A 12,091-nucleotide genomic window follows, 5' to 3' on the forward strand; every position below is an offset into this window, starting at 1 on the left:
GATCAAGAGTCTACAAACTTTTTTTTCTACATAAAGATAGAAGCATTAAAGCATACAAACAAAGGAAAATATAAACTACTCTGAAAAGAGTTAGGAGTTTCAACACATACTCTTAAAAATGAGCCTCCAAGAAAAATAAAAACTCCAAAGAAATATACCAAAAAAATGAAAAGTTTCAACTTCACTAGAAAGTTGAGGAAGGAGACAAAAAAACAAAGGAGATAATATAATATTTAAGATTAAAAAGGAGTAAAATAGAAAAAGGTAACACTTGATGTTGAAAGTAATTAAATATAACTTCTATGTTTCATATGTTAGGATTCCATATAAGATTCTGTCTGGAGATTTAAAGTTGCTCACATTTCTATTACAGAGATTTTATGAATAAAATTATTCCCTTCTGTATTTCTCAAGGACTGGGTGAGATTACATTTGTTAAAATTACATGTATAAACACATTTGCCCAACCAGACTGTGAGGGCTGAGGGCAGGGATATATCTACAGAGGGTTACAGCTATTTCTGAACCCTTTCATTTCTAGGCTACTTGGCTCTCAAAGGTCCTGATGCAGCATTCAGGTTTGAAATGGTCATCACTCAGTAAACATAACACTACAGAAACATGAATAATCACTTAAGGGAAAAGAGCTGGACACAAAAGATTATACGCTGTATAATCCCATTATATAAAATTCTGAAAAAGTAAAAGTATAGTGACAAAAACAGATCAGTGGTTGCAGAGGGGCCAGGAAGGGAGAAAAAAAGGATTAGCTGAAAAAGGTAAATCAGATAACTTCTGAGCACGATAAAACTCATGACTATGATAATGACTGTGCAACTGTATTTGTCAAAATGTGCTAAATTTAGTCAATTATGAAATATAAATTATATAGCAAATTACACTGATTTTAAAAAATCAACCAACATCCTTGTGCAAATAACTGGAGTTTCTTTCTTTTAAAATTTGGTCCTAAAACAACCTCCCTGGAATACAATCAATTAATAAAAGGTAGTAAACATTTTTTGTTCTGAATTCTATCACATAATAATATTAGAAATTTCTCTTTGACCTAATTTTTAATTTTAAGGAACAAGATTTTTATAATTCTTATTGATGCACCATTTGTACCTCTAAGAAAACACCTGCTTTAAGAATTTTCAATAGGCAGAGGATTCTGGAAAGACTGCCACAATCAGCAGCATAGTTTTTAAAACTCTCAATATCTGAAAGTAAAACAACAATCGAACATCAAAACCAAAAATTCACAATCAACATTTACAACAAAACCAGGTAACAGGTTATCTCCACAACCCCCAAAACATAAGCAGATAAAGACAGACCAACTATAATCCCAAAGACCTGCCTTGGATCAACACTGTGGGAGAAAGGAGAGAGAAGCAACGGGACATCTAATGGACCAGAAAAAAGGAAAACCACAAAATGGCCAAGAGTCAGTCACTGAAAAGCACTGTAAGCCACAGAACACAAGAAACTGCAAAAAAGTTGCTCAATATACAAAAAAGATGTCCTTTTCATTATAGGGGGCTGGAATGCAAAAGTAGAAGTCAAGAAACACCTGGAGTAACAGGCAATTTGGCCTTGGAATATGGAATGAGGCAGGGTGAAGACTAATAGAGTTCTGCCAAGAAAATGCACTGGTCATAACAAACATCCTCTTCCAACAACACAAGAGAAGACTCTATACATAGACATCACCAGATGGTCAACACCGAAATCAGACTTATTATATTCTTTGCAGCCAAAGATGGAGAAGCTCTATACAGTCAGCAAAAATAAGACCAGTAGCTGACTATGGCTCAGATCATGAACTCCTTATTGCCAAATTCAGACTTAAATTGAAGAAAGTAGGGAAAACCACTAGACCATTCAGGTATGACCTAAATCAAATCCCTTATGATTATACAGTGGGAGTGAGAAATAGATTTAAGGGCCTATATCTGATAGATAGAGTGCCTGATGAACTATGGACTGAGGTTCGTGACACTGTACAGCAGACAGGGATCAAGACCATCCCCATGGAAAAGAAATGCAAAAAAGCAAAATGGCTGTCTGGGGAGGCCTTACAAATAGCTGTGAAAAGAAGAGAAGAAAAAAGCAAAGAAGAAAAGGAAAGATATAAGCATCTGAATGCAGAGTTCCAAAGAACAGCAAGAAGAGATAAGAAAGCCTTCTTCAGCGATCAATCCAAAGAAACAGAGGAAAACAACAGAATGGGAAAGACCAGAGATCTCTTGAAGAAAATTAGAGATACCAAGGGAACATTTCATGCAAAGATGGGCTCAATAAAGGACAGAAATGGCATGGACCTAACAGAAGCAGAAGATATTAAGAAGAGGTGGCAAGAATACACAGAAGAACTGTACAGAAAAGATCTTCATGACCCAGATAATCACGATGGTGTGATCACTCACCTAGAGCCAGACATCCTGGAATGTGAAGTCAAGTGGGCCTTAGAAAGCATTACTACGAACAAAGCTAGTGGAGGTAATGGAATTCCAGTAGAGCTCTTTCAAATCCTGAGAGATGATGCTGTGAAAGTGCTGCACTGAATATGTTAGCAAATTTGGAAAACTCAGCAGTGGCCACAGGACTGGAAAAGGTCAGTTTGCATTCCAATCCCAAAGAAAGGCAATGCCAAAGAATGTTCAAACTACCGCACAATTGCACTCATCTCACACGCTAGTAAAGTAATGCTCAAAATTCTCCAAGCCAGGCTTCAACAAAACGTGAACCGTGAACTTCCTGATGTTCAAGCTGGTTTTAGAAAAGGCAGAGGAACCAGAGATCAAATTGCCAACATCCGCTGAATCATGGAAAAAGCAAGAGAGTTCCAGAAAAACATCTATTTCTGCTTTATTGACTATGCCAAAGCCTTTGACTGTGTGGATCACAAATTCTGAAAGAGATGGGTAATACCAGACCACCTGACCTGCCTCTTGAGAAATTTGGATGCAGGTCAGGAAGCAACAGTTAGAACTGAACCTGGAACAACAGACTGGTTCCAAATAGGAGAAGGAGTACGTCAAGGCTCTATATTGTCACCCTGCTTATTTAACTTATATACAGAGTACATCATGAGAAACGCTGGACTGGAAGAAACACAAGCTGGAATCAAGATTGCTGGGAGAAATATCAATAACCTCAGATATGCAGATGACACCACCCTTATGGCAGAAAGTGAAGAGGAACTCAAAAGCCTCTTGATGAAAGTGAAAGTGGAGAGTGAAAAAGTTGGCTTAAAGCTCAACATTCAGAAAACGAAGATCATGGCATCCGGTTCCATCACTTCATGGGAAATAGATGGGGAAACAGTGGAAACAGTGTCAGACTTTATTTTTCTGGACTCCAACATCACTGCAGATGGTGACTGCAGCCATGAAATTAAAAGACGCATACTCCTTGGAAGGAAAGTTATGACCAACCTAGATAGCATATTCAAAAGCAGAGACACTACTTTGCCAACAAAGGTCCGTCTAGCCAAGGCTATGGTTTTTCCTGTGGTCATGTATGGATGTGAGAGTTGGACTGTGAAGAAGGCTGAGCGCTGAAGAATTGATGCTTTTGAACTGTGGTGTTGGAGAAGACTCTTGAGAGTCCCTTGGACTGCAAGGAGATCCAACCAGTCCATTCTGAAGGAGATCAGCCCTGGGATTTCTTTGGAAGGAATGATGCTAAAGCTGAAACTCCAGTACTTTGGCCACCTCATGCAAAGAGTTGACTCACTGGAAAAGACTCTGATGCTGGGAGGGATTGGGGGCAGGAGGAGAAGGGGACGCCAGAGGATGAGATGGTTGGATGGCATCGCCGACTCGATGGACGTGAGTCTTGGTGAACTCCAGGAGTTGGTGATGGACACGGAGGCCTGGCGTGCTGCGATTCATGGGGTCGCAAAGAGTCAAACACGACTGAGCAACTGAACTGAACTGAGTATAAAAACTAAATGCAGTCTGGTAACTCTAAACTCTTAAAAATGAGTATCCACGGTCTTTTAGAACAGGTCTAAAGATTGCAAAGGAACTGCTAAGAGGAAAATAAAAGATAAATAGCATAGAAATAATACAAGCAAAGGAAGGAAAAGATCCAGATTACAAGAAGAGAAGAACTAGGAAATCTCTCAGAAAGCAAAGCACTGGATTTCTGATTGACATATAACACTGGTTATACACATGCAAAAGAATGAAGCTAGACCCCTCCATCATACAAAAATTAACTAAAAATATACTAAAGATCTAAAAATAAGTCTTAAAAGTTATAAAAGTCTAAGAGGAAAATATAAGCGAAAAGCTCCATGACAATGGAGTTTGTGAGAATTTCCTAGATATGAAACCAAAAGCCAAAACAGACAGACTGGACCACAACAAAATTTAAAATTTCTCTCCATCAAAGGTCATGATCAACAGAGCAAAAAGAAACCTTAAAAATGAGAAAATATTAAAAAAATGAAAAAATATGTGTAAATCATACATCTAATAAGGGGTCAACATCCAGAATATGGAGGCTTCCCTGGTGGCTCAGACAGTCAAGAATCTGCCTGCAACGCAGGAGACCTGGGTTTGATTCCTAGGTCAAGAAGATTCCCCAGAGAAGGGAATGACTACCACTCTATCACTCCTGCCTGGGAAATTCCATGGACAGAGGAGCCTGGTAGGCTACAGTCCACAGGGCTGTAAAGAGTCGGACTTGACTGAGCAACTAACACTTTCACATCCAGAATATATAAACTCATACAACTCTACAACAAAAAACTTGATTAAAAAATGAGCAAAGGACTTGAATACACATTTCTCTAAAAGGGATATACAACTGTCCAACAAGCACGTGAAAAAATGCTCAAAAACACCCGTCCGGTATATAAATCAAAACCACAATGAATTACCTCATACCATTATTAGTATGGTATGGTTATTACCAAAGAAACAGAAAACAAAAAGTACTGACAAAGATATGGGAAAATTTGAACCCTTGTGCACTGATGAGAATGTAAAATGGTGCAACTACTGTAGAAAACAGCACAGTTCCTTAAGAAACTAAAAACAGAATTACCATGTGACACAGCAATACCATTTCTGGGTATATACCCAAAAGAATCAAAAGCAGGATACTGAAGAGATATTTACACACCTATCTTCAAAACAGTATTAGTCACTAAAGAAAAAAGACAGAAGCAAGTCAGATGCCCACTGATAGATGGATAAATAAAATGTGATATATACATACAATGGAATATTACTCAGCCTGAAAAGGGAAGGGAATTCTGATATAAGCTATGAAGAGGAGGAATCTTAAGAACATATGCTAAGTGAAAGAAGTCAGTAACAAGAAGATGTTACTGTGTTAAGATTCCACATATGTGAGGTATCTAGAGTAGTCAAATTCATAGAAAGAAAAAGCAGAGTGATGGATCTGAGAAGGAGAAATGGGGAATTACTGTTTAACTGGCAGAGCACTTCAGTTTCGAAAGTTGAAAAAATTCTGGAAGTTAGTTACACAACAATGTAAATGTACTTAACAATACTACATGTACACTTAGAAACAGTCAAAATGGTAAATTTTATGTTATGCGTTATTTACCAAAATGAAAGAGAAAACAAAGGGTAAAATAACATCCCTACAGACAATGAAAGCACCCTAGAAAAACAAACTCAAAGATCAAAATTGTAACCTATTTCAAAATAACCTAAAAGACTCTTAAGAAAATAATATGACAGCCTGCAGAAGAAAAGAAAAGCTGAGAAAATATGATATGAAAGAATAACACATATCAGTATTAGAAAAACTCAAATATAAGTAACAGAACTAAGGGAAGAATTAGAAATAAAAGCAAGTTATTTGAGAAATAAAGACTGAACTAAAAGAACATAGGAGCAAATAAGCACAACAGCTGATATCTTTTAAAAAGTAAGTGAACAAGGAAAATTTTTAAAGTTAAAAAGAAATGAATAAAGAGCCGAAAAAAATTAGAAAGTGGTAGTATTGAAGACAAAGGCAAAGAAGATTCAAAACGCAGATAATAAAAGTCCCAAGAGAGAAAACCAACAGTAGAAACAAAGGCGATAGTTAAAACTGTAATTCAGGAAATATTCTCTTTAAGAAATCTAAAACTATATATTGAAAGAGCCCAGCATGTAACTAAGAATACGGGCCCCAAAAACCCAACACATATAGTAGTAAATTAGTGGATTTAAAAAGAATTGGAACTCCACTCAGTGCTCTGGGGTGTCTTAAAAGGGAAGGAAATCTAAAAAAGAGTGGATACATGTATGACTGATCCACTTTGCTGTACAGCAGAAGCTAACACAACATTGTAAAGCAACTACATTCCAATAAATAAATAAGGTACAGGCACTGTGGGGAAAAAATTATTAAATTATTTGGGCATCTAGACAATATCAGCAAATGATTTTTAAGGATTAGTTCATCATTAGACTTTACCAGAACAAAATGGAATTAAATATTTAAGATAGCCAAGGAAAGAAAACATGAGCCAAGGATTTTGCATCGAGCAATTCTGGCTTTAGAGTATAAAGGATATAAATTATTTTCAATACACAGAAATTCAGGAAATATTGCTTCCATTAACCTTTCTAGTAGAATTTACTAGAAAACAAGCTCTGAACCCTAACAGCTGTCTAGACACAGCAGAGGGAAATCAGAGTACATGCAAAATAATTTTTAAACATTTCCCAGGAACCAATGGTAGAATTTCTCAAGTTGATGGTAGAATTGAGTTCCCCTCCTGAAATTTTTTTTATAGAGCAAATGAATGATTCATTATGATATATTACAATTCTCTTATTTCCTATGGCTTCAAAAAGTAGGTTCCTAGAGTAGAAGAAATGAGTTGTGGGTGTAATATAAAGAAGTTTAAAAAATTCTGTAATTCTGAATTTGAATTATAAATCTTAGTGTGATCTCATGAGTTATTTTATTAAAAAAAAAAGAAATACATACAGGGACTTCCATGGTGGCCCAGTGGCTGGGAATCCACCAGTCAATGCAGGGGACACGGGTTCAATTCCTGATCTGGGAAGATGCCACACGATGAGAAGCAACCAGGCCCAACTGCCACAACTACTAAGCCCATACTCTAGAGCCCAGGTATCGCAACTACTGAAACCCACGAGCGCCTAGAGCCTGTGCTTGCTAACAAGAAAAGCCATCACAACGTGAAGCTCATGCACTGCAATGAGGAGGAGTCCCTGCTCACGGCAACTAGAGAAAACCATGCACAACAATGAAGAGGAAGAAAGTTCAGCCAAAAATAAGTAGAATTTAAAAAAAAAAACAAAAAAAAATTACATATATACATGTGTCAAAAAAAAACCTCCCCCCAAAACAGGGAGAACAAGATGGTGGAGGAGGAGGTGGACATGGAGTACATCTCTCCATGGACACATCAGGAATACACCTTCAGACACAGAGGTGCACCCAGAACACCAGCTGAGACAGACAGGAGCACCTGACCAGTGGGTAAGAATACACAGAATCACGCAAAACTCAGTAGGATGAAGGAACTAGGGGGGAAAACAGGAGTGTTACTAGGACTGGACCTGCCCTGGGCGGGTGGGGGAGCTGAAGCAGGGGTCCAATCCCCACATTGGGGTACTGTCTGAGTCAGAGGAGAAACATTTAAGGCAGTACGTGAAACAGCTGATCTGCAGCAGCCAAAATGGAATGAGATACAGACAGTCCCTGACGCAGCCACACATACCCTGGATAGGGAGGCAGGTCCCCAAGGCGGCGGAGCAGCTGGGAGCTGGACCTTAGGGATTGTGGAGCAAACCCAGGACGAGGGCTGCTGTTGACTGTGGAAGGCCTGACCGAGGGGATGTGAGGGTGGAGATGTGGTGGGAAATGCCCCTGGAGGAAAGGTGGGCAGCCATGGAAGCAAGGTTATACTGCTGAGTCATGCGAAGCAGGTGGAGCCATCACCATGGCCTCTCTCTCCCCACATCCAGCATGGGAAGATGAAAAATAGAGAGGCTGGCCCATTAACTGCCTGACGCACTGTACTACAGAGGAGGACCCCACCCAGGATGCCCCTTTAAGTGACTGATGCCCCGAACTACAGAGGAGGATACCACCCAGGGTGTCCCTTTAAGTGCCTGACACGCAGATCTACAGATTAGGACCCCAGCCAGGGGGGCCCTTCTATGTGCCTGATGTGTGTGATGAACAACAGAGAAGGACCCCAGGCAAGGGAGCCCTCTAAGCACCTGAACAGGCAGAGCTACAGAGAAAGACTAGCCAAAGAGGCCTTCTGATCCCCAGTTACCGGAGGCTTGGAAAAAGACTCTGATAGGGCCATAACTCCAGTGGCTGAGGCAGTCCCAGTCCCTGCACACTTGGTGCCACTGGGGTTCCTGTAAGCCAAGCAGCTGCACCAGCTTCACGCTGAACCCTAACTGGGGCAAAGCTGCCACAGGCAAAAAAAAAAGTCTTGAGTCTATGCACGCGGGATCGCTTTGGTTGTGTCCAACTCTTTGTGACCCTGTGGACTGTGGTCTGCTAGGCTTCTCTGTCAGGGAGGGTTCTCTAGGCAAGAATACTGGAGTGTATTGGCTAATACTGGTTGCCATACCCTTCTAGATCACTATATTCCCTTCTTCCCTAGCTGCCAACTCTGCTGAGTACCTGATGCTGCCAGAATCCCTGTGACCCAAGCAGCTGCACCACCTCCACACCTGGCCCTGACTGGGGCAGACCCAAGTACTCCAGGGCAACCTCAGGAGCAAAGCTCAGTGGAAGACCCACAGGCACAGGTGGAAATAAAACCACAATTGAAACCCAGGGGCAGTTCGGCTAAGGAAGAATATCCAAAATCTTCCCACTAGCTGTACAAGCTGCAGATTAAATCCACGTGATCAACTACACAGACTCTGTGACTATGGAATATATAAAAGCACATTGAGAGGGCCCACAAAAGAAAATGCACTAGTTCTGATGCTGTGGACATTGGAGGCAAGAACACACAGGAGTAGGACCAGATTAGTATCTGAGCTGCCCCCACAGCAGGTCAGGAGACCAGCTCAGTGTTGGAGGGCATCCTAGGGAGGTGAGATGGACTGTGACTCCCAGGCCAGGGAAAGGAAGCTGACAGCAGTGACTCAAGAGAAACATTTATTCTTTTGTTTCAACTTGTTCTGTGGTTTCTTTTGGATTTTTTTTCTTTTCTTTCTCCCATTCACCCCCTACCCCCTACCCCCTACCCCCTACGCCCACCGCCCCAGGCCTCCCCTCCACGTAGTTGTAAATTTTATTGGCACTATGAAATCTAATCAAGCTTTTGAGTTTTTTTTTTTCCTTTCTTTTTTCAATCACACGTTTTATAGTTGTTATAAAACTATGCCTCTGTGTTGGGCTTTTGAAGTTCTATGGAGTTACCTTTTCTTTCCTCTTCCTTTTTCTTTTCTTTTTTTAATCTTTAATTTTAATTTTTTAAACCTATTATTATTTTTCCTACATTTATTCTTTTGTTTGCTTTTCCTACTGTTCTTTTCTCCTTGCACTTAATCTTTAATGTATATAAATCTTCTTTATCTACCACTATTTAGCTTTGCAAACATAGTCTTTCTTTCCTTTCAAAATATTTGATAGTTTTGTTTTCATTGCTTTATTCTCCAGTGGGCACCTTGCTTTGGTTTCGTTTTCCAGTTTGTGCTTTAGTTAGTTTTGTTCTTAACTGGTAGATATAATTTTTTGTTTCCTTTGTTTGCCGGGTCAATCTATTGTACTTTATTCTTATTGGACTGTTTTGATTTTGCTTATGGATATGTATGTATATGTGTATAATCCATTATTTTTATTATTATTCTCCTCATTTTGTAACTGTCATTTGTCTGGGGTTCATCTTTGGTTTCTTGTTGTTGGGTACGTGTTTAAATTTCATTTACTGCCATAACAAACCACTTGTGGAATCTTCATTCTTGACCAGGGATCAAGTCCTGAGCCTTTGGAGTGGGAACACTGACTCCAAGACCCTAGACCATCAGAGAACTAAACCTAAGGAGTAACAAATAGTGAGAACTCCCACAAAGGAAACCACTTGAATACAAGACCTGGCAACACCCAACTACCAGTAGCACCCTGATCAGGACACCTCATGCAAACAACAAACAAAACAAAAATACAAACCCAATCATCAACAGAGAGAATTACCAACTCTTGTCCATCAGAAGAAAAACAAAAAAAAAACTCAGCATAAATATCACCCTATACAAAGCTTACACAAACCACTGCACCAACTGTAGGGGGGCAAACCAAAAGGAATCTTGAATTCAACCTTGAAGCCTGGGAAAAGGAGACCTCAAGCACAGTTAGTTTAAAAAAAATAATAATGATGAAAAGGTAGAGAAATACTGCACAAATGAAGGAACAAACTAGAAACACAGAAGTCCAAATAAATGAAGAACAAATTGGCAAAGTACCTGAAAAAGAATTCAGAATATATAATGATAGTAAAGATGATCAAAAACCTTGAAAACAGAATGGAGAAAAGGCAAGAATCAATTAACAATTCTTTAATTCTAAAAGAATTAAAGAAAAAACATACAGAGACAAACAACACAATTACTGAAATTAATACTCTAGAAGGAATCAATAGCAGAATATCTGAAGAAGAAGAACAAATCAGTAAGCTGGAAGATAAAATGGTGAAAATAACTTCTAAAGGGCAAAATAAAGCAAAAAGAATGAAAAGAACTGAGGATAGTCCCAGAGACCTCTAGGAAAATATCAAACACACCAACATTTGAATTATAGGGGTCCCAAAAAAAGAAGTGAAAAAGAAAGGGTATGAGAAAATGGTTGAAGAGATTATAGTTGAAAATTTCCCCAATATGGAAAAGGAAATAGTCAAGTCCAAGAGGCTCAAAGAGTCCCATACAGGATAAACCCAAGGAGAAACACCCCAAGACACATACTAATCAAACTAACAAAGATTAAACACAAAGAGAAAATATTAAAACCTACAAGGGAGAAGCAACAAAGTAACATACAAGGGAAACCCCACAGGTTTAACAGCTGATTTGTCAGCAGAAACTGCAGGTCAGAAGGGAATGGCAGGATATATTTAAAGTACTGAAGGGGGAAAATCTACAACCAAGATTATTCTACCCAGCAAGGATCCCATTCAAAATTGATGGAAGAAATCAAAAGTTTTTCAGACAAGCAAGAGTTAACCACCAAACAAGCTTTACAACAACTGTTAAAGGGACTTATATAGTCAAGAAATACAAGAGAAGAAAAAGATCTATAAAATCAAACCCAAAACAATTAAGAAAATGGCAATGTGTGTGTGTGTTAGTCGTTCAGTCCTGTCCAACTCTTTCCAAGCTCATGGACTATGGCTCGCCAGGTTCCTCTGTCGATGGGATTCTGCAGGCAAGAACCTGGAGTGGGTTGCCATTTTCTTCTCCAAAGAAAATGGCAATAGGAACATATATATCAATAATTACTTTAAATGTAAACGGAGTAAATGCCCCAACCAAAAGACACAGATTGGCTGAATGGATAAAAAAAAAAAAAACACCCATATACATTCTGTCTACAAGAAACCCACTTCAGACCTAAAGGGGTCCTGAGAGGATGGAAAAAATATATTCCATGCAAATGAAAAGCAAAAGAGTAGCAATGGGCGAGTAGCAATGAGTAGCAATCCTCATATCAGACAAATTAGACCTTAAAATAAACAAGATTACAAGAGATAAGGAAGGACACTACATAATGATCAAGGGATCAATCCAAGAGGAAAACATAACAACTGTAAATAGCTATGCACCCAACATAGGAGCACCTCAGGATATAAGACAAACACTAACAGACATAAAAGGAGAAACTGACAGTAACACAATAGTGGGAGACTTTAACAGCCCTCTCACAACAATGGACAAATCATCAAAACAGAAAATTAATAAGGAAACACAAGTCTTAGATGATATATTAGATGAGATGGATCTCACTGGTATCTTCAGGACATTCCATCCAAATGCAGAATACACTTTCTTCTCAAGTGCACATGGAACATTCTCCAGGATAGACCACATCTTGGGTCACAAATCAAATCTCAGTA

At 39.0% G+C, this 12,091-nt stretch overlaps 1 protein-coding gene across 8 annotated transcripts in view; it reads right to left on the minus strand.

Annotated features, from left to right (window-relative positions):
- The window catches only part of TRIM37 (tripartite motif containing 37), a 151,438-nt gene that overhangs the window by 93,473 nt on the left and 45,874 nt on the right, over positions 1-12,091 (minus strand). The gene's annotated exons all lie outside the window — the stretch shown is intronic.

Source organism: Bos indicus x Bos taurus, chromosome 19 (assembly GCF_003369695.1).
Source record: "Bos indicus x Bos taurus breed Angus x Brahman F1 hybrid chromosome 19, Bos_hybrid_MaternalHap_v2.0, whole genome shotgun sequence".
Taxonomy (NCBI): Eukaryota; Metazoa; Chordata; class Mammalia; order Artiodactyla; family Bovidae; genus Bos; species Bos indicus x Bos taurus.